The sequence below is a fragment of the Balaenoptera physalus genome, assembly GCF_965194825.1.
Source record: "Balaenoptera physalus genome assembly, chromosome: 2".
In the NCBI taxonomy this organism is placed as follows: domain Eukaryota; kingdom Metazoa; phylum Chordata; class Mammalia; order Artiodactyla; family Balaenopteridae; genus Balaenoptera; species Balaenoptera physalus.
Window position 1 is genome coordinate 84968656 of NC_138883.1, and position 19358 is coordinate 84988013.

General features: G+C 40.8%; 1 long non-coding RNA gene across 7 annotated transcripts in view; it reads left to right on the top strand.

Moving 5' to 3' along the window:
* Window positions 1-127: 127 nt before the first annotated feature.
* Window positions 128-19358, top strand: part of LOC309654870 — a 33981-nt gene continuing 14750 nt past the window's right edge. For 3 of the 7 annotated variants that reach the window (XR_014260469.1, XR_014260470.1, XR_014260471.1), the window contains exons 1-4: window positions 131-5084; window positions 6575-6655; window positions 13610-13676; window positions 15927-16540. This is a non-coding gene — a long non-coding RNA (uncharacterized lncRNA). Of the gene's footprint in view, window positions 5085-6574; window positions 6656-13609; window positions 13677-15926; window positions 16554-19358 lie in introns of all 7 variants that reach the window. The other 4 variants (XR_014260467.1, XR_014260468.1, XR_014260472.1 and 1 more) reach the window with 4 other exon arrangements.

The following is a 19358-nucleotide window of genomic DNA, read 5'->3' on the forward strand; positions in this document are numbered from 1 at the left end:
GGGAGGAGGAGGAGGAGGAGGAGGTGGAGGAAGGGCGAAAGAGACCCCGGGGCGAGTGGAGGGCAGCGGAGGGTGGGCAGGCGGGAGCGGGCGTGCTCTGGCTGCTGCCTCAGCTGGTCTGGGAGAGTAGGGTCTTAAAGAGGTATTTGTATACCTATGTTCATAGCAGCACTGTTCACAATAGCCAAAGGTGGAAGCAACCTAAACGTCCACTGACACATGAATGGAAAACCAAAATGTGGTATATACATACAGTGATATATCATTCAGCCTTAAGATGGAAGGAAATTTTGACACATGCTACAACATGGATGAACCCTAAAGATATTATGCTAAGTAAAAGAAGCCAATCACAGGCTTCCCTGGTGGCGCAGTGGTTGAGAGTCTGCCTGCCAATGCAGGGGACACGAGTTCGAGCCCTGGTCTGGGAGGATCCCACATGCCGCGGAGCAACTAGGCCCGTGAGCCACAATTACTGAGCCTGCGCGTCTGGAGCCTGTGCTCGGCAACAAGAGGCCGCGACAGTGAGAGGCCCGCGCACCGCGATGAAGAGTGGCCCCCGCTCTCCGCAACTGGAGAAGGCCCTCGCACAGAAACGAAGACCCAACACAGCCATAAATAAATAAATAAATAAATAAAATTAAAAAAAAAAAAAAAGCCAATCACAAAAGGACAAATACTGTATGATTCCAGGGCCTGGAGGAATGGGAGATTAGGGAATGATAGCTAAGGGGTGTGAGGGTTCTTTTTTTTGTATTAATGAAATGTTCTAAAATCGTGTTGATGGATATATAATTTTGTGACTATACTAAAACCCATTGAATGGTACATATCAAATGGATGAATTATATATGACATTTGAATTATACCTCAGTATAACTATTTATTTATTTATTTATTTATTTATTTATTTAAATCTTTGGCTGGGTCAGGTCTTAGCTGTGGCATGCGGGATCTTTTTTTGTTGCGGCGCGTGGTTTCTTCGTTGCGGAGCGCTGGCTTCTCTCTAGTTGTGGCAGCCGGCTCCAGAGCGCGTGGGCTCTGTAGCTGCAGAACGCAGGCTCTCTAGTTGTGTGTGGCCCAAGGGCTTAATTGCCCCGCAGCACGTGGGATCTTAGGTCCCCCACCAGGGACTGAACCTGAGTCCCCTGCATGGGAAGGCAGATTCTTAACCACTGGACCACCAGGGAAGTTCCTCAATATAACTTTAAATAAAAGATCAGTGGGAATCCCCTGGTGGTCCAGTGGTTAGGACTCCACACTTTCACTGCTGAGGGTGTGGGTTCAATCCCTGGTCGGGGGAACTAAGATCCTGCCAGGTGTGCAGTGTGGCCAAAAAATAAAAAATAAAAATAAATTAAAATTAAAAAAATAAAAGATCAGTGTCAGACTTAAGGAAAACCTTCCATGCCATGCCATGGGATTTACTGTCAGTATTTAGTCCTTTTCAACATCCAAAGACAAAGCATAAAAGTAGTGTTTATTAATTTTTTAAAGTAACATAATGCCATAAAAGTAGTTAACACAGTCCTTCCATGGGAGAATAAAGGCTAAATTATCTTAATAGTTTGCGTTCAATCAATAATAGCTAACATTTAAAATAAAATAATTTTTTAAATTTATTTATTTTTGGCTGTGTTGGGTCTTCATTGTTGTGCACGGGCTTTCTTTAGTTGCGGTGAGCGGGGGCTACTCTTCGTTGCGGTGCGCGGGCTTCTCATTGTCATGGCTTCTCTTGTTGTGGAGCTCGGGCTGTAGGCGCGCAGGCTTCCGTAGTTGTGGCACGTGGGCTTAGTAGTTGTGGCTTGCGAGCTTTAGAGCTCAGGCTCAATAGTTGTGGTGCACGGGCTTAGCTGCTCTGAGGCATGTGGGATCTTCCCAGGCCAGGGCTTGAACCCGTGTCCCTTGCATTGGCAGGCAGACTCTTAACCATTGTGCCACCAGGGAAGCCCAATAATAGCTAACATTTATGTGGCATTTACTATATGCAAGGCACTGTTTTGTGTGCTTGACAGATATTAATTCTAATCCTCACAGCAACCTTAGGAGGCAGGTACAGTTATTATCACCATTTTACAGGTGAGGGTATTCAGCCCCAGAGAGGCTAAATGACTTTTTCTCCCAAGATCAAAGTCACACAGCTAGTTAGTGGTAGAGCCTGGATTCAAGCCCAGGAACTCTGCACAGTCCATGCTCTTAATCATTTCACTCTCCAACAACCTTTATTTTTAACAAAGATAGATGTAAATTCCTGTATTTAGGCTAAAAAGAAGAAATGGCAAGCAAGAGACACCTGTGTATTTTAAGATATCAAAAATTTGAAGACCATCACCTTTTAAGGACATTGTCAAAATGATGTATCCCCAAGAAGCAAAATGGTGAAGGGTTCAGGGCAACTTACTACCTTGGGCAAGTATAGGAACTAAGGCTTTAATCTAGAGAAAAGAAAAGAAAGTAGTTATATTAAAATATTTAGCATCTATATTATTCATATACCTAAGGACCTGTCCTTGAAAGGCTGTATTTTGTTTTTTCCAGAGGACAGAATTAGGTGGTTTAATGTAGAATTTGAAAGCATGGACTTTGGAAGCAGATTGGATGGGTTCAGATCCTGGTATTACCACTTAACCAGGCACACGAACTTGGGTAATTCTTCTGTGTCTTCTTCCTTAACTGTAAAATGGGGATTATGATGATAATGATAACACTACCAACATCATAGGTTGCTGTGAGGATTAAATGAGTGCCTGACACGTGCTAAGCATTATATCAGTTTTATTAACGAGTGGAAGTGATAGGTTGATAGATTCCAGCTTATTCTAAGGAAGAACTTCCTAATAATTATAACTGTTCAAATGAGGAACAGGATGTTCCTCAAACTAGTGCATTCCCTAGCCCTTAGTTGCTATAATTGCTTAAGCAAAATCTTGAATGAACACTTCCGTCAGCAATCTTGCAGAATTCCTAAATTACAATACAGGTTTACCTAGATGATCTAGAATTCCTGCGCGTTAATTCATAATATGATTACTAGGTTCTCTAAGTAGCTATAACAGTATTTTACAAAAAATGTTTTGTATTTGTTAAATAAATTTATTTATTTATTTATTTATTTTTGGCTGCATTGGGTCTTTGTTGTTGTGCACGGGCTTTCTCCAGTTGTGGCGAGCGGGGGCTACTCTTCGTTGCGGCACGCAGGCTTATTGCAGTGGCTTCTCTTGTTGCAGAGCATGGGCTCTAGGCTTGCGGGCTTCAGTAGTTGGGGCACGCGGGCTCAGTAGTTGTGGCTCGTGGGCTCTAGAGCACAGGCTCAGTAGTTGTGGTGCACGGGCTTAGTTGCTCTGCGGCATGTGGGATCTTCCCGGATCAGGCATCGAACCCGTGTCCCCTGCATTGGCAGGCAGATTCTTAACTGCTGCACCACCAGGGAAGTCCCTTTGTATTTGTTTTTGTTTTTAGGAATACACATAAGAATATCTGCAAAGGACTTAAATATCTACAAAGGACTTATTAAATTTTTCCTAAGAATTTTATCATTTTTGATGCTATCATGAATGCAGGTTTTTTTTCTTGTTTTCTTTTTTAATATTTATTTACTTGGTTGCGCTGGGTCTTAGTTGCGGCAGGCGGGCTCCTTAGTTGCGGTATTCAAACTCTTAGTTGCGGCGTGCATGTGGGATCTAGTTCCCTGTCCAGGGATCGAACCCAGGCCCCCTGCATTGGGAGCATGGAGTCCCATCCACTGCACCACCAGGGAAGTCCCCCAACACAGTTGTTTTCTTAATTTCATTTTTGTTATTAGTATAGAGTATAAAGTTGATTTTTTGTATACTGATCTTGTATCTTACAACCTTGCTAAACATGTAAGTTCTAGTAGTTTGTTTTGTTTTTGTTTTTGCTGTGTCTGTGTGCGTGTGTGTTTTCCTTATGACTTTCTACAAAGGATCATGTCATCTGCCAAGGAAAGCAGTTTTATTTCTTCCAATCTGGATGCCTTTTGTTTATTTGCCTTTTCACACTGGCTACATCCTCCAGTACAATGTAGAGTAGAGGTGGTGGGAGACTGCGTCCTTACCTTGTTTCTGGTCTTAAAGGCAAAGTATTGTCTCACTATTAAATGTGATATTAGCTGTAGGTTTAGATGTCCTTTATCATAAGCTTCTGTAAAAATAAGATTCCTTGGCCTCATCTTTAGACTTAGGGAAGTGGCTCTCGGAGAGCTGCAGCCATAGGGAATCTGTACTTCTAGGAAGCAGCTCAGATGACAGCCTTGATGGTGTTTGAGGACCTATACTGCCCATCGCTTGTCGCGCGCCGTTAGTGGAGCTCCCAATTACACTCCCTGCCTTTCCTGGAAGAATCACTGAAGAAAGAATCTCAATACTCCTACAGTTGGGTGTGGTAAGCAACAAGACTGTCAGTTATAACAGTTTGACATTCTGCAGAATGGCCCTCAATGAAAAGTGACGAATCTGCTCTCGCGCATTGACCAGAACTATAAACAGCAGTCTGGCGTTTGGGCTCTTTAGGAGTGGAAATGGGTCAAAGTCAAGAGGCAAACTTGAGCTATTAAATTTGTTGCCTAGGTGTCGTGTTATGCCCAGTATTATAAGCTCCTAGGCCTTGAGAATGAAATTATTAGTTTAATCTATAGCTTAATCTAACGATGGCTTAAAACTGCCATGCGGCCTAGCCAGACTACCTAACCACGAAGTGACACTGCTTCTACGCGGAAATAATTTTACACCCCTAAGAAATGAATTACGAGAACATTTTTCCCTATTACCTCAACCGTGAGATCCAATCAGACGCAAAAACGGACCGAAAAAGTGATGCTGCCGCTATTGATTGACGTACATTCCAACCAACCTACAACGGAAGAAGAGCGCGCCTGCGCAAGACGTTATCCAATCCGTACTAGTGTTAGCGGAAGAGGCGGGGGTTGTGGAAACGGCCGCCGCAGGGTTGGCGGACTTGAGAAGGAGCAAAGATGGCGGAGTGAGGTGCGTCGAGGGCACCTGGCCTTTGGGCCAGGGGGAGGGCCGGCCTCCGGGCGCTCGAGTGCTTCTGCTGGCCCGTGCGAGGTAAGCCGAGAAGGCCAAGACAGGGGAACTAGCAGGAGGTGGCGCGGCCCAAGCCGTCCGAAGAACGGAGTGCGCGGAGCCTGCCAGCAGCTGGCACGGGCCTTGGCCAAGGCGCGGGTTTCCTTCCGAGCGGCCCCAGGGCGGCAGCCCCGACTTTTGGGCGTGTGTTGCACCACTACTCAGACCCGACCTGCCACTGACCTTCTCAGTGCCTTGCCTTTGGCTGCCTTTGTGTTTTCGGCTTGTTGCCCGATGATTGCATCCACGCTTCTGTATATGTGGCATTCTCTGCGTCGCCCATCGGTTTATCTTTGAAGAATATCTTTGTTTTATTGATTTATTTATGCTCCTCGCCTCACGAACTTCGTGTCCACTGTTTTGCCTGAGGCTCGGGTCTCAATCGAGGCCTGTTGCGGCTCTGAGTATTTTGTGTCCCTGTCCCGTTGACCTTGAGATTTGGTGTAACAGGTTTCCCCCACTTCCTGGGATTTAATTTGAGTCTGTGTATCGTGTACGTTCTCTTGCTTACCTTTATTATATGCATTCGTTCCCAGTCCCACCTCTCAAACTTTTTTAAGATCTGCGAAAGCAGCTTTGTCCTTGTATGACCTGATAGTTGACTAATGGCGCATTAATCTCTGCTGACTCTAGGTAGAATTAACCGTAGTTTTCCAGAACTAAAGGAATCAGTGTACAATTTTTATTTATATATATATTTATAGAGAGAATGAGAAAGAGTTTGGGGAATTATTATTATAAAGTAATTTGTGTAATGGGGTGGGGTTACAAAGTATACTACTGTCAGGCATTTGTATTCGGTTCTTGTGTAATTTTATGGGATATCTTTTTTTGTAATTTGGGTTGTTATGACCCCTCCTCATTCGGTCTTTCAGTTAAATTGTGGGAAAGGTTTCTAAGTTGGTGAAGCCTGTTTAAAACTGGCACATTAGTTAGGCCCAGTTCGAATGACATGTCCTAATACAAATGAATGTGTCTGGTATGCTTTTTGCTGGCCCTGGATTTAGCAGAGCTGAAAATACCAGGTAAAGAAATACTTCTAAATAAGACCTTTCTGTTGCTTTTGTCCAGAGTAGTTTTTTCATTTCATCTAGGAGAAGAAAGAAGATACTGGGCAGAGGAAAGGAACAGAACATTCTTCCTTCCTACCTCACAAGCAGGGGAGTGATCATTTATACTAAAGCAAAGGTCTTTTGCGGGAGAAGAGTGTCCATAGCATCATCAGATTCTCAAAGGGGACAGTGTTTAAAAACTCGAGAACCACTGCTCCAGGAGTTCTGACATCTCTATAAAATTAATGCCAGTGCAGGTAGAGAGTAAATTCTTTTTGATTGTTCCTTCTGAATAGTTTTTGATAGTGATGTTTTTAAGACTAGTTTGGTTCATTTGAATAATTTTGCACATAAATGCATACAGCAAAAGTGAGGGCTGTATCCTTACTGTAATGTTCTTTTTATTTTTCCTTATCACAGGAAGAACATTTTCCTTGACTTGTAGGTGCTTTTATATTCATCTCGAAAAGAAAACAAAATTCTGAACTCAGGATTTGGCAAGTGAGTAATAGTGGCTAATGCTTTCAAATACTGTTTAAGCAGATTGGAAATAGCTAGATAGAAGTAGAACAAGAAATCATTAGCTTCAACAGAGGATGAACGTCAAAAGTGACTATAAGTTATTGGTATAATCTCTCCCTGAAGGCACTAGGGAAGGATTTGTTACACGCTTTTCTTCTAGCTTTGGGTAGTTCTTTGGCTTGTGGCAGCATAACTCCAGTCTTCACAAGGCATTCTCCCTCTGTGTGTCTATGTCCTAAATTCTCCCTTTTGTAAGGACACCAGTCAGATTAGGGGCCCACTTGGCTCCAGTATGACCTCATCTTAATTAATTACATCTGCAGTGACTCTTTCTAAATAAGGTCATATTTTGAGGTATTCATATGACAACATAGGAATTTGGGGAGGACACAGTTCAAACCATAATATCTACTTAGTCATATACCTTGATTGTATTATATGAAAAACATTCAATGTTGAACTGCTTTAAGGATTAAAATCTTGTATACCACTTGTATAAGGGACTTAGAGTAGTCAAAATCATAGAGACAGACAGTAGAATGGTGGTTGCCAGGGGCTGCAGGGAAGGGAAATGGAGGTTTATTATTTAATTGGTACAGAGTTTCAGATTTGTAATATGAAAAGAGTTCTGGAGATGGGTGGTGGTGATGGTTGCATGATAATGTGAATGTACTTCTTACCACTGAACTGAACACTTAAAAGGGGTTAAGATGATAAATTGTATGTTGTGTGTATTTTACAATAAAAAAAAATTGAAGAAAGATGAGTGAAAAACTCCAACTATATGTATTTCAATATTAAGAAAAGGAATAAGAAGAGGGAAAAAGGAATAAATACCCTTCAGCTGGTAGAGTCTTTATCATATGCTTTTAGAGCCAAGGCTTTGTTGCTTGGATTGTAACCTTAATTAAGTCCAGGCAGACTGTTAAATAACACAAATTCAACTGAGTACATTTATTTATTTATTTATTTATTTAAATTGAAGTATAGTTGATTATGTTGTGTTAATTTCTGCTGTACAGTAAAGTGACTCAGTTATACATATATCTATATTCTTTTTATATTCTTTTCCATTTTGGTTTATCCCAGGACATTGAATCCCAGGATATTGTATAGCGTGCTTTCATTTATGGGGAGGAAATAAATCCACTTAAGCACATCTATATTAGTATAGTCTATCCCACATCTGGGGGCAGAAACTGTCCAACAAACCCAGCATTTGCTTTTCTTTTTCTTTTTTTGGCCATGCGGCTTGGGGGATCTTAGTTTCCTGACCAAGGATTGAACCCATGCCCCCTGCATTGGGAGCACAGAGTCCCTGTGCTATACTGTAAGACCTTGTTGTCCATCCATTCTGTATGTAATAGTTTGCATCTACTAAGCCGAACACCCAGTCCATCCATCCCTCCCCCACCCCCCGCCCCCTTGGCAACCACAAGTCTGTTCTCTATGTCTGTGAGTCTGTTTCTGCTTCTTAGATAGGTTCATTTATGTCATATTTTAGATTCCACATACATATAAGTGATATTATATGGTGTTTGTCTTTCTCTTTCTGACTTTACTTAGTATGATAATCTCTAGTTGCATCCATGTTGCTGCAAATGGCATTATTTTGTTCTTTTTTATGGCTGAGTAGTATTCCATCGTATATATATGTACCACATCTTCTTTATCCATTCATCTGTTGATGGACATTTAGGTTGTTTCCATGTCTTGCTATTGTGAATAGTGCTGCTATGAACATAGGGGTGCAGGTGTCCTTTTGAATTATATCCACTGAGTAAATTTAAAGATCTCATTGCCTTCATTAAATGATTCATCAATCAGGTAGCCTCCCATCTAGCAAATAGAAAGGAGCTCTGCTGAGCTGTAGAAAAGGAAAGAAAGGTGAAAAGGGGGCAGAAAAAGGAAATTATTAGCAAAGAATGCGTTATTTCAGGAAAGGTCATCCTCCTAAGAGGAACGGAAGGATTCTGCTGACCAGGTAATTCCAGACTGACTGGTTAAAGGTTACATTTCTGGAGGAGATTGAACTGCAGTTAGGTATTAAGTCTTGGTTAGGTGATGTGGGTTTAACACAAGGGACTCCATTTTGGGCCTGAGTAATAGAAACTTGACATTGGTATAGCACAATATTCCTAGCAATCTATCCATCTATAGGGAACTGATGTAAATAAATGTAGCTGCTTCTGTACTTACAAGGTAGCTTTAAACTCTGATACAGAATTATCTCTAATATACATGAAAGGGAAGAAAGCAAGGTGCAGAACAAGGTGTATAGTGTGCTTTCATTTATGTGGAGGAAATAAATCCACTTAAGCACATCTATATTTGTATAGTCTATCCCACATCTGGGGGCAGAAACTGTCCAACAAACCCAGCATTTGTTTTTCTTTTTCTTTTTTTGGCCATGTGGCATGGGGGATCTTAGTTTCCTGACCAAGGATCGAACCCATGCCCCCTGCATTGGGAGCACAGAGTCTTAACCACTGGACCGCCAGGGAAGTCCCAGCATTTGTTTGTTGTTGTTTTTTTATAATTTTTTAAAAAATTAATTTATTTTTTATTTTTGGCTGAGTTGGGTCTTTGTTGCTGCGTGTGGGCTTTCTCTAGTTGCGGCGAGCGGGGGCTACTCTTCGTTGTGGTGCGCGGGCTTCTCATTGTGGTGGCTTCTTTTGTGGAGCCTGGGCTCTAGGCGTGTGGGCTTCAGTAGCTGTGGCTCACGGGCTCTAGAGTGCAGGGTCAGTAGTCATGGCGCACGGGCTTAGTTGCTCCGCGGCATATGGGATCTTCCCAGACCAGGGCTCGAACCCTTGTCCCCTGCATTGGCAGGCAGATTCCCAACCACTGCGCCACCAGGGAAGCCCCCAGCATTTGTTTGTTTTGTGTGTGTTTTTTTTAAAATTTTATTTATTTATTTATTTATGGCTGTGTTGGGTCTTCGTTTCTGTGCGAGGGCTTTCTCTAGTTGCGGCAAGTGGGGGCCACTCTTCATCATGGTGCGCAGGCCTCTCACTATCGTGGCCTCTCTTGTTGAGCAGCACAGGCTCCAGACGCGCAGGCTCAGCAATTGTGGCTCATGGGCCTAGTCGCTCTGCGGCATGTGGGATCTTCCCAGACAAGGGCTCGAACCCGTGTCCCCTGCATTGGCAGGCAGATTCCCAACCACTGCGCCACCAGGGAAGCCCTGTTTTTAATAAGACACTTTAAAATTTAATTTGAATGACAGTGCTGTCCATTGTGTTTTATGAAATGTGTTCTGAATTTACATAGCAAAGTAAGAAAGTATTTAACTCCCATGGTATATCATTCTTCCTGTCCTTAAAGGAAGTGAAATGTTTGAGCTATTTATTGATGTGTAACAAATTACCTAAAATTTAGTGGATTAAAACAACAGTAAACATTTATTATCTTGCACAGTTTGTGTGGGTCAGGAGTTAGGGTTTCTGGTTTAGAGTCTCTTACAGGGTTACAGTCAAGATACTAGCTGGGGTGGCAGTCATCTGATTCCGTGGTGGCTCATTCACATGGCTAGCAAATTCATGCTGGTTGTGGAAAGCCTCATTCCTACCACTGTCAGCCTCTTCCAGGGCTGCTTGAGTGTCATGATACAGCAGCTGGCTTTTACCAGAACAGGCAATTCAGGAGAGCAAGGCAGAAGCCACAATCCCATCTATGACCTTGCCTCAAAAGTCACTCACTGTCACTTCCTCCTCATTCTGTTGGTCATAGTTTAGACACCAACTAGTATACTGCAGTACAATTCTGACACTAACCATCTGGAATTAATGCAGACCCCACAAGTCAAAAGGGCATGATCCCCCAAGAAAACTGCCCTCACTTTAGATGCCAGCAGCACTTTGGAGGATCCCCAGGCCACCTGCACTTCTGACCAACTGACTGCAGATTCAAGGGTTCCCATGACCCTGTCAGAACCAATCTTTGGTTTCATATTTATTTATTTTTTCCTTCCTTCTGGCTGCTTTGGGTTTAGTTTATTCTTTTTCTAGTTACTTAAGGTATAAAGTTAGGTTGTTGATTTGATACTCTTCTTCATTTTTAATTTAAGCATTTACAGCTGTATATTACTCTTAGCACTGCTTTTGCTGCATCCTGTGAGTTTTGGTATGCTGTGTTTTTGTTTTCATTTGTCTCAAGATATTTTCAAATTTCCCTTGTGATTTCTTCTTTGACCCATTGGTTGTTTAGGAGTGTGTTGTTTAATTTCCACTGGTTCATTTACTGTAAATTCCAACGATTTGTAGTCTCCCTCTAGGGACAAAGGCCAGTCAAATTTTTTATTATACAGTAGTCACATAGATGAACCCTGATTCATTTTTAGAAGGGATTATTAAAGGGTGTGAATACCAGGAGGCAGCAGTAAGGGGGGACCACCATAGAAGCTGACTACTACATAAAGTCATTTGACTCATATCTGGCTAGCCCAAGAGCTTCATTGAAAATTCCTATTTTCCCTTTTCATCCTCTCAATAAGTCAGATTTTCTAATATAAAGTTACATTTTTTGTATAATCAACAGCACTAAACAAGTGAGTTCAGAGACCCAGAAATGCATAGTAAGGCACCAGCTTTACAGGAATGTATTTGTAAGTTTTGTAGATCAGAGTGTATAGTTGTACTTTCTTCACCTAACTGTAGAACCTGTCTATTTAAATTTTAGCTCATGTTGGCTAAGTATATTTAAGAGCCCTGCTATTCAGTTATTCAACAAATTTTTATTAAGTGCTTATTATGGGTCACATGCTATTCTAGGTGCCTGGGATTCACCAGTGAACAAAACAGGTTCCTTCCTGGTGGAGGTTACATTTTAGACAGGACACATGAGAAACATAAGTATTGTACCTTTCATAAGTACCTTATGTAGTGTTTCATGCATGGATTAAAAGGAAAAGTAGAAAAAGGTAAAGGGGAATGGTGGGGATACATCTGTGGATAGGATGGGGGGAACAATGTAATCTTAAATCAGGGCTCAGAGTAGGCCTCTTTGAGAAAATGACAGTTGAATAAAAACTTCAAGGTGAGGGGATTAGCTCTGTGGGTACCTGGTGAAAGAGTCTTCTCACAAAGAGAACAGCCAGTACACAGGCTATAAGGTAGCGTGTCTGACATTCCAGGAAGAGCAGAGTCCAGTATGGTTGTAGCCCATGATGAAGGGGGAGATAGAATTGGCATCAAAAGAGATACAGTGGGGATCTTATGCGGAATTTTGGGTAATGGTCAAAACTTTGGCTTTTATACTAAGCTACTATTCATTCAGTTTTCAAATGGGACCTACAGTTTGTGATTCAAACACGTGAGTTTAGAGTTGAATAGTCATGTTTGAGATGTGAAACTGGGTATTATGAAGAGAATACAAGCTTATGATGTTCTATCATTATTGCCTAATATTAAGATGTAGATTGGGGGATAAGGTTTATATATGATGAATGTATGCATTTTTATTAGTTGATGTTGCTAAAGGAATTTGTCTTTAAAAGAGTCTAGACAGTTTCCCTATTAAGAAAAGGTGCGTTTTTGGGACTTCCCTGGTGGCACAGTGGTTGAGAATCTGCCTGCCAATGCAGGGGACACGGTCGAGCCCTGGTCCAGGAAGATCCCACATGCCACGAAGCAACTAAGCCTGTGCACCACAACTACTGAGCCTGCGCTCTAGAGCCCACGAGCCACAACTGCTGAAGCCCACGCGCCTAGAGCCCATGCTCCACAACAAGAGAGGCCACTGCAATGAGAAGCCCGCGCACCACAACGAAGAGTAGCCCCTGCTCGCTGCAGCTAGAAAAAGCCTGTGCACAGCAGTGAATACCCAACGCAGCCATAAATGAAGGAATGAATGAATAAATAAATAAATTTAAAATATGGAACGCTTCACGAATTTATGTGTCATCCTTGCGCAGGGGCCATGCTAATCTTCTCTGTATCATTCCCAATTTTAGTATATGTGCTGCTGAAGCAAGCACAAGAAAAGGTGCATTTTTAAAATTGAAGTATAGTTAATTTACAATGTTGTGTTTCAGGTGTACAGCAGAGTGATTCAGTTTTATATATATGTGTGTGTATATATATACATACACACATACATATGTATTCTTTTTCAGATTCTTTTCCATTATAGGTTATTCCAAGATACTGAGTATAGTTCCCTGTGCTATATGGTAGGTCTTTGTTTGCCTATTTTATACATAGTAGTGTGTATATGTTAATCCCAGACTCCTAATTTAGCTGCCATCCCCTTTGGTAACCATAAGTTTTTTATGTCTGTGAGTCTGTTTCTGTTTTGTAAATAAGTTCATTTGCATCATTTTTTTTTAGGTTCCACATATAAATGATATCATATGGTATTTGTCCTTCTGTCTCTGATTTAACTTCATTTAATATGATAATTTCTACATCCATTCATGTTGCAGCAAATGACATTAAGGAAAAGGTGCTTTTTTTCTTTTTCTTTCTTTTTTTTGGGCCAAGCCGCATGGCATGCGGGATCTTAGCTCCCTGATCAGGGATCGAACCCGTGCCTCCTGCGCTGGAAGCACGGAGTCTTAACCACTGCACCTCCAGGGAAGTCCCAAAAAGGTGCATTTTTAAAAGACTTCTTTGGTACTTATTTGGTTTATATAGAATTCTTTCAGCATATTTACTTGTGGAAAGAACTAGCTTGTATCTTCTTTCCCCCTCAACATTACTGCCAGTTATCTGGCCATTAGAATTGAGCTACAGAACAGTCTAGTGGCTGGTGCAAGCTTTGAACTAGCCTGAGTAAGCTCATATAATGAAACAGCTCTGTTCTCCATAGGGTTCTAAAGGCCTGTATGTGGATATTCTCAGTTTTTTCTCTCACTTCCTCTGCTGCTTTTATAACAAATGCAAATTCTGTAGTTCTTTACCTTCTGAATTAATTTACATTTTCCTTTTGTAGGCTTTGAATCAGAACTGTCTCGTCTTCAACCAGAAGAGGTTATTCAAGCTCAGTTTGGAGTTGAGAGGTATTTTTGAATCTCTGTGACGTACTAAAAATGGAGGGCTAGGAAGACTAGTTAGCCAGTCACCATTGGCCATTTTTGTAAGCTTAAGTAATTTATTTAAGCTTTTGGTATGTACCTGTGATTTATTTATTTATTATCATACATAAAATTTATCATTTTAACTATATTTAAATGTATAGTTCAGTGGCATTAAGTATATTCACGTTGTTCTGCAACCATTACCGCTATTTCCAGAACTTATTCATCATCCCAAACAAACTCAATACCCATTAAGCAGTAACTCTCCACTTCCCTGCCCCGCACCCCCCCCACCCCCTGCCCCAGTTCCTAGTTACCTCTATTCCACTTTCTTTGTGAATTTGCCTAGTCTAGTTACCTCATGTAAGAGGACTTACACAATATTTGTCCTTTTTTTGTCTGATGTACTTTTGCAGATATTTGCAATTTAACAAGTGTGATGTTTAACAGCAGTGAACTGCTAATGTTTTTACATGCTTGCATTTGGCGATCATGCTACAGTACATATTGTTTTACCTGTGTTTATAGTTCACAAAATTTTTATTGTTCACTCTTGGTCTTAGGTAGTTGAAGATAATTCCGAGTAAGATGACACATATGGTTTTGAGTATTAAGTATTAAAGCATCAACTTTGGAGTACAGTACTGGTTTTATTTATTTATTTACTCTATAAATTTATTTATTTATTTATAAATTTATTTATTTATTTATTTATGGCTGTGTTGGGTCTTTGTTGCTGCACGCTGGCTTTCTCTAGGTGTGGCGAGCGGGGGCTACTCTTCGTTGTGGTGCGCGGGCTTCTCACTGCAGTGGGTTCTTTTGTTGTGGAGCATGGGCTCTAAGCATGTGGGCTTCAGTAGCTGTGGCACATGGGCTCAGTAGTTGTGGCTCATGGACTCTAGAGCACAGGCTCAGTAGTTGTGGTGCACGGGCTTAGTTGCTCAATGGCACGTGGGATCTTCCCGGATGAGGGCTCGAACCCGTGTCCCCTGCATTGGCAGGTGGATTCTTAACCACTGCACCACCAGGGAAGTCCTGCAATACTGCTTTGAAACACAAATGTTTTATTTTTTTTTAATTTTTAAATTTTTAAATATTTATTTATTTTTGACTATGTTGGGTCTTTGTTGCTGCATGTGGGCTTTCTCTAGTTGTGGTGAGCAGGGGCTACTCTTTGTTGCAGTGCATGGGCTTCTCATTGCGGTGGCTTCTTTTGTTGCGGAGCACAGGCTCTAGGGGCATGGGCTTCAGTAGTTGTGGCACGTGGGCTTAGTTGCTCTGCGGCATGTGGGATCTTCCTGTACCAGGGCTCGAACCCATATCCTCTGCGTTGGCAGGCAGATTCTTAACCACTGTGCCACCAGGGAAGTCCCAACATAAATGTTTTATATAGAATCATTTCATGGACTGTATGACTCCATTTGCATAAGAGGAAATTAACATGTGTATCTCATTTTATATAATGCAAGTTTTTATATAATTCTAGCTTTTTGTATCATACTTACATAAGTTTCCTGGCTACTGCTTCTGCTTTTCTTTCTTTTATTTATTTATTTGTTAGTTCTTATTTTTTATTTATTTATTTTTTTGGCTGCACCCTTATGCATGTGGGATCTTAGTTCCCCGACTAGGGATCGAACCCGTGCCCCCTGCATTGAAAGGTGGAATCTTAACCACTGGACCACTGGGGAAGTCCCTGCTTCTGCTTTTATTTCTTTTTTTTTTTTTTAATAAATTTATTTTTTTTTAATTTTTGGCTGTGTCGGGTCTTCATTGCTGCGCACGGGCTTTCTCTAGTTGCGGTGAGCAGGGGCTACTCTTCGTTGCAGTGCACGGGCTTCTCATTGCGGTGGCTTCTCTTGTGGAGCATGGGCTCTAGGTGCACAGGTTCAGTAGTTGTGGCTCGCGGGCTCTAGAGCTCAGGCTCAGTAGTTGTGGCGCACAGGCTTAGTTGCTCCACGGCATGTGGGGTCTTCCCGGACTAGGTCTTGAACCTGTGTCCCTTGCATTGGCAGGCGGATTCTTAACCACTGCGCCACCCGGGAAGCTCCCGTGCTTCTGCTTTTCCAGTGATAATACTGAATTTGGTGGTATGGTTGGACATTTTCTTTTAAACAATATGTAATCCAAAAAAATTTTCTCTGTGTGTTTTAAATACTATTTTTAAAAAGTAAGCTCATATAGAAGTACCTATCTTAATCTTCCTCTTTTCAATTTATTTTGTATTTCCAGGTATTTCTATGTTGTCTCCTGGAGTGGGGTTGTCCTGCTTCTTTTTTCGGGCCACCTTCCCTATTCTTGAAATGTGGATATCTCTTCTCTACACTTTACCTCCATGATTTGGACTGGAAAAGGCTGCTTTTCTTTTTGTTCCACCTCTCAGATTCAAAGAAGAGAAGCCCCTGGGATGCAGTCATCCTGCTAACTTCTCTAGGAAGAAAGAAGCAACTGACATGCATCTTCTGCTGCAATTTGCTTAATCACAAATAATTTTACAAGCTGAAAGCTGATATCATTTGAAACAGGTGCTTAGATGGCGATATTTGTGAATTCTTTAGCTTTTGTTCCAGACAAGAAGACGAAATAGCAAGCATGCGTGACATCAGGGTGTTTTTTTTTAACGTCTTCCAGTTTTAGCCACTGTTGTCATAAGCACAGTTGAGACTTGCAGCAGTAAATTCCAAATATGTGTTCTAATTTGAAGTGAAAGAGATGCTTAAAAAATTACATATATATCTAATACCTGGCTCATCCTTTGGCATAGATTTACTGGATAAGAACAAATGTCCAGTTTTGCAATAAAACCTTTGATGTGATAAAGAAGCATAAAGACAGGATATCACAAGGTTAGTTGCATATGTGAATCCATCATCACAACTCTATAAATACACATTTTTACATGTGTAAGTCCACATTTTTGGATGATAAGAGGGATATTTCTCCTGGAGAAGGAAGCTGTGGTGGACTTCTTTCTCAGAAGTCTTTGGATATATGGTATTTTTTAATATTTTTTCATTCTTCTAAGGAATAACCACATTGTGCAGATGCTAACCCTATGAATGCATGCTTGGGTTTAGTGAACGGTTGGTAAAAGGAAACTAAACAGTTTTGAGTCCAGGGATGGAACCCTCTTCACCACCTTAGGATGAGAAGCTACTGTATTACAAATTAGTTCATTCTTTTTCGTGCAGTCTTATTTATATAGCACTTGAGACTTGGTTTTACATGCTGCTAAGGCTGGAAGAAAAGTGGCAAAAGTGGTTTTTCTGTTCAGAAGATCTAGGGATGGACCCTACAGTATGACCTGCCTTCACCTTTGGACATACAGGAGTGGAGAAAAAAATGTGGAAAGTTTCCATATTACTCCTTTCTCCTGAGAAAAAGAAGGAAAATGCTTTATGCAGCTCCATCTGACTTTATGGCGTTTCACATTCTATAGCTCTGTTTTTTGTAAAAGGTTAAGTAACTTTTTTCCTTTGATCCAAGATGGGTTCTTGGGTATTTGCTTTATTTTTCTAGGCGATAGGTGTATGTTCGGCTGAAAAGGCTGGGACTGAGGTAACTTTCCCCAGTTGGAACCGAACTTTCTCATCAGAGAATGGGCCTCAGAAGAAATGTTCCCAGACTGTGGTTGGGTCAATGTAGATTTAGAAGAAATCCAGGGTCTGAAAAAACTCAAACAAGAAAAATAGTTCCAGTAAGAAATAATGAATTTCCTTTCTTTCTGTTAAAACTTAACAACTATCTGATGAACAGACTACAGGGTAAAGCCGTCCTTGCTTCCAAATCAACAGAGGACCATTGTATGAATTGCCAGGTGTTTACATAAGAAGAATGAAACCTTTATAAGTTTTTGTGAGTAGAGAAAGAATTTAAAGCTGGTTAGATGAAATTAAGAACGAATCATCTTAGATCATCTCTGTGATACAGGGAATGTTTGCCCAGGGCCATACATGTTGTGCTGTTGAAATCTTGGGGCAGATTTACCAGAATTTGAGAGTGATAGAAATAGCCAAAAATTTGAAATATTGAGCACTCTTAATGATTAGTTAAATTGGTCAACCAGTTTGAATTGGCATACGGAAGCGTTTTAGTAAAATAATTACATAATATAGATAAAATATAATTTCCTTTAATTGGGGGCAATTACTGAGTGGTAAAGCATAGTGTAACTTGGATAAAGGTAACTTAAATTTTTCTCTTAAGTAACTTCTCAGCCACTTCCTGATGTTTTCTATCAGTATTTTGGAATTGATAAAGACAGAATGGAACCTACATACATGAGTCCCATTGGTATGTTGGGAATATCATATCATGGAGAATTTGTATCTTCAGTTGTCTGTTACCCATCCTCCCCATGTTTTTTTGGGCAACTTTTTGGGTAGGATTGTTTGGCAGGGGATAGAGACCCTCTACTGTCAGCACCAGTGAAACCATCTCTGGCCCACTTGTTTGAATAATTGTGTGTGTATCAGACTCATCTTCTCCAATTGCTTTACATATTTTCATTTCAAAGCTAAGAGAACCACTGTTTAATGCTTTCAAGTTGTTTCTGCATCTTCCATGATTTTCACCAGATGGCATTTAACAAAATGGGTATATTCCAGTTGTATTTGCCCAGTGTTTACTTAATACATCTACGTTGTTTTTCCTGGTCTATTTTGGTCCACTTCATGATGGCAAAAGCTATAATTTTAGGCAGGACTATGCCTCAGTCTGTAGCTGTGCCTGCTTCCTTTGCTCATCCATGTTAGCTGGCAGTTTTTCTTTTAAAAAGTTGAACAAAAATGGGATATGTGCAATAGAAATATATATATGTATATTTTAATACTTGTGGACAAATGTTACAAGTTGTTTAAGAACAACAAAATCACCAATGTCTTCCATTTTGAGATGTGTATAGTTTTGTAAGCATTAGTGCTTGGTAGCATATTGTAGTGCCATGTTAGGGGTTAGTGCATGAGCCTAGTAATAATTTAAACTTCAGGATGAATTATTGATAATAACATAGTGTAAAAAGAGTGGAAAATCTATACCTTTTCTTTTCTCATAAATATCTGAATCCGTGATATTCTCCCTGGGGAAAAGAGATTAAGGCCAAAAAGACTCATTTATGAATAGAAATATGGGGTCACAAGGTGAGATACTGTCTTTGAGGATTTTTAAGTTTTCCATGAGGTAGGAAACCAGTTGCCTTTGTGTGTTATGAAACCTTATATCAAAATGAGGCCCCATTTCATGATTCTGCTTTGCTCTCTTTGAGGTGAGACTGTTCTTACACTGTTTTCACATTGTGTCTTGTAGGTTTATTGTTTTCCCACTCTTTTTGCATCCGATTATTTTACATTTTGCATGTCTTACTGAGATGCTTTGTTAATTGCTCAAGTGAGTGCTTTTCTAATCTGAAGACCATTTATGTTTCCTATCTGCAGTATGCTACATGTTAACAGAAGAACACTGGTCAGTAGTTCAGAGTGTCCTAGATTAATTTCTCATGGGCTTTTCCTGTTTCCAAATTTGCTGAATTGTGTATTGATAAGATTCCAGACCTTTTCATGAGAATTGGCAATGTAGCTAAATGGAGGCTACCTAGGTTGCCATGTATTAATATTAACCCCTGCTTGGTTATAGTAAATTGCCTCAGACAGCTTTCACTCTTTTCTC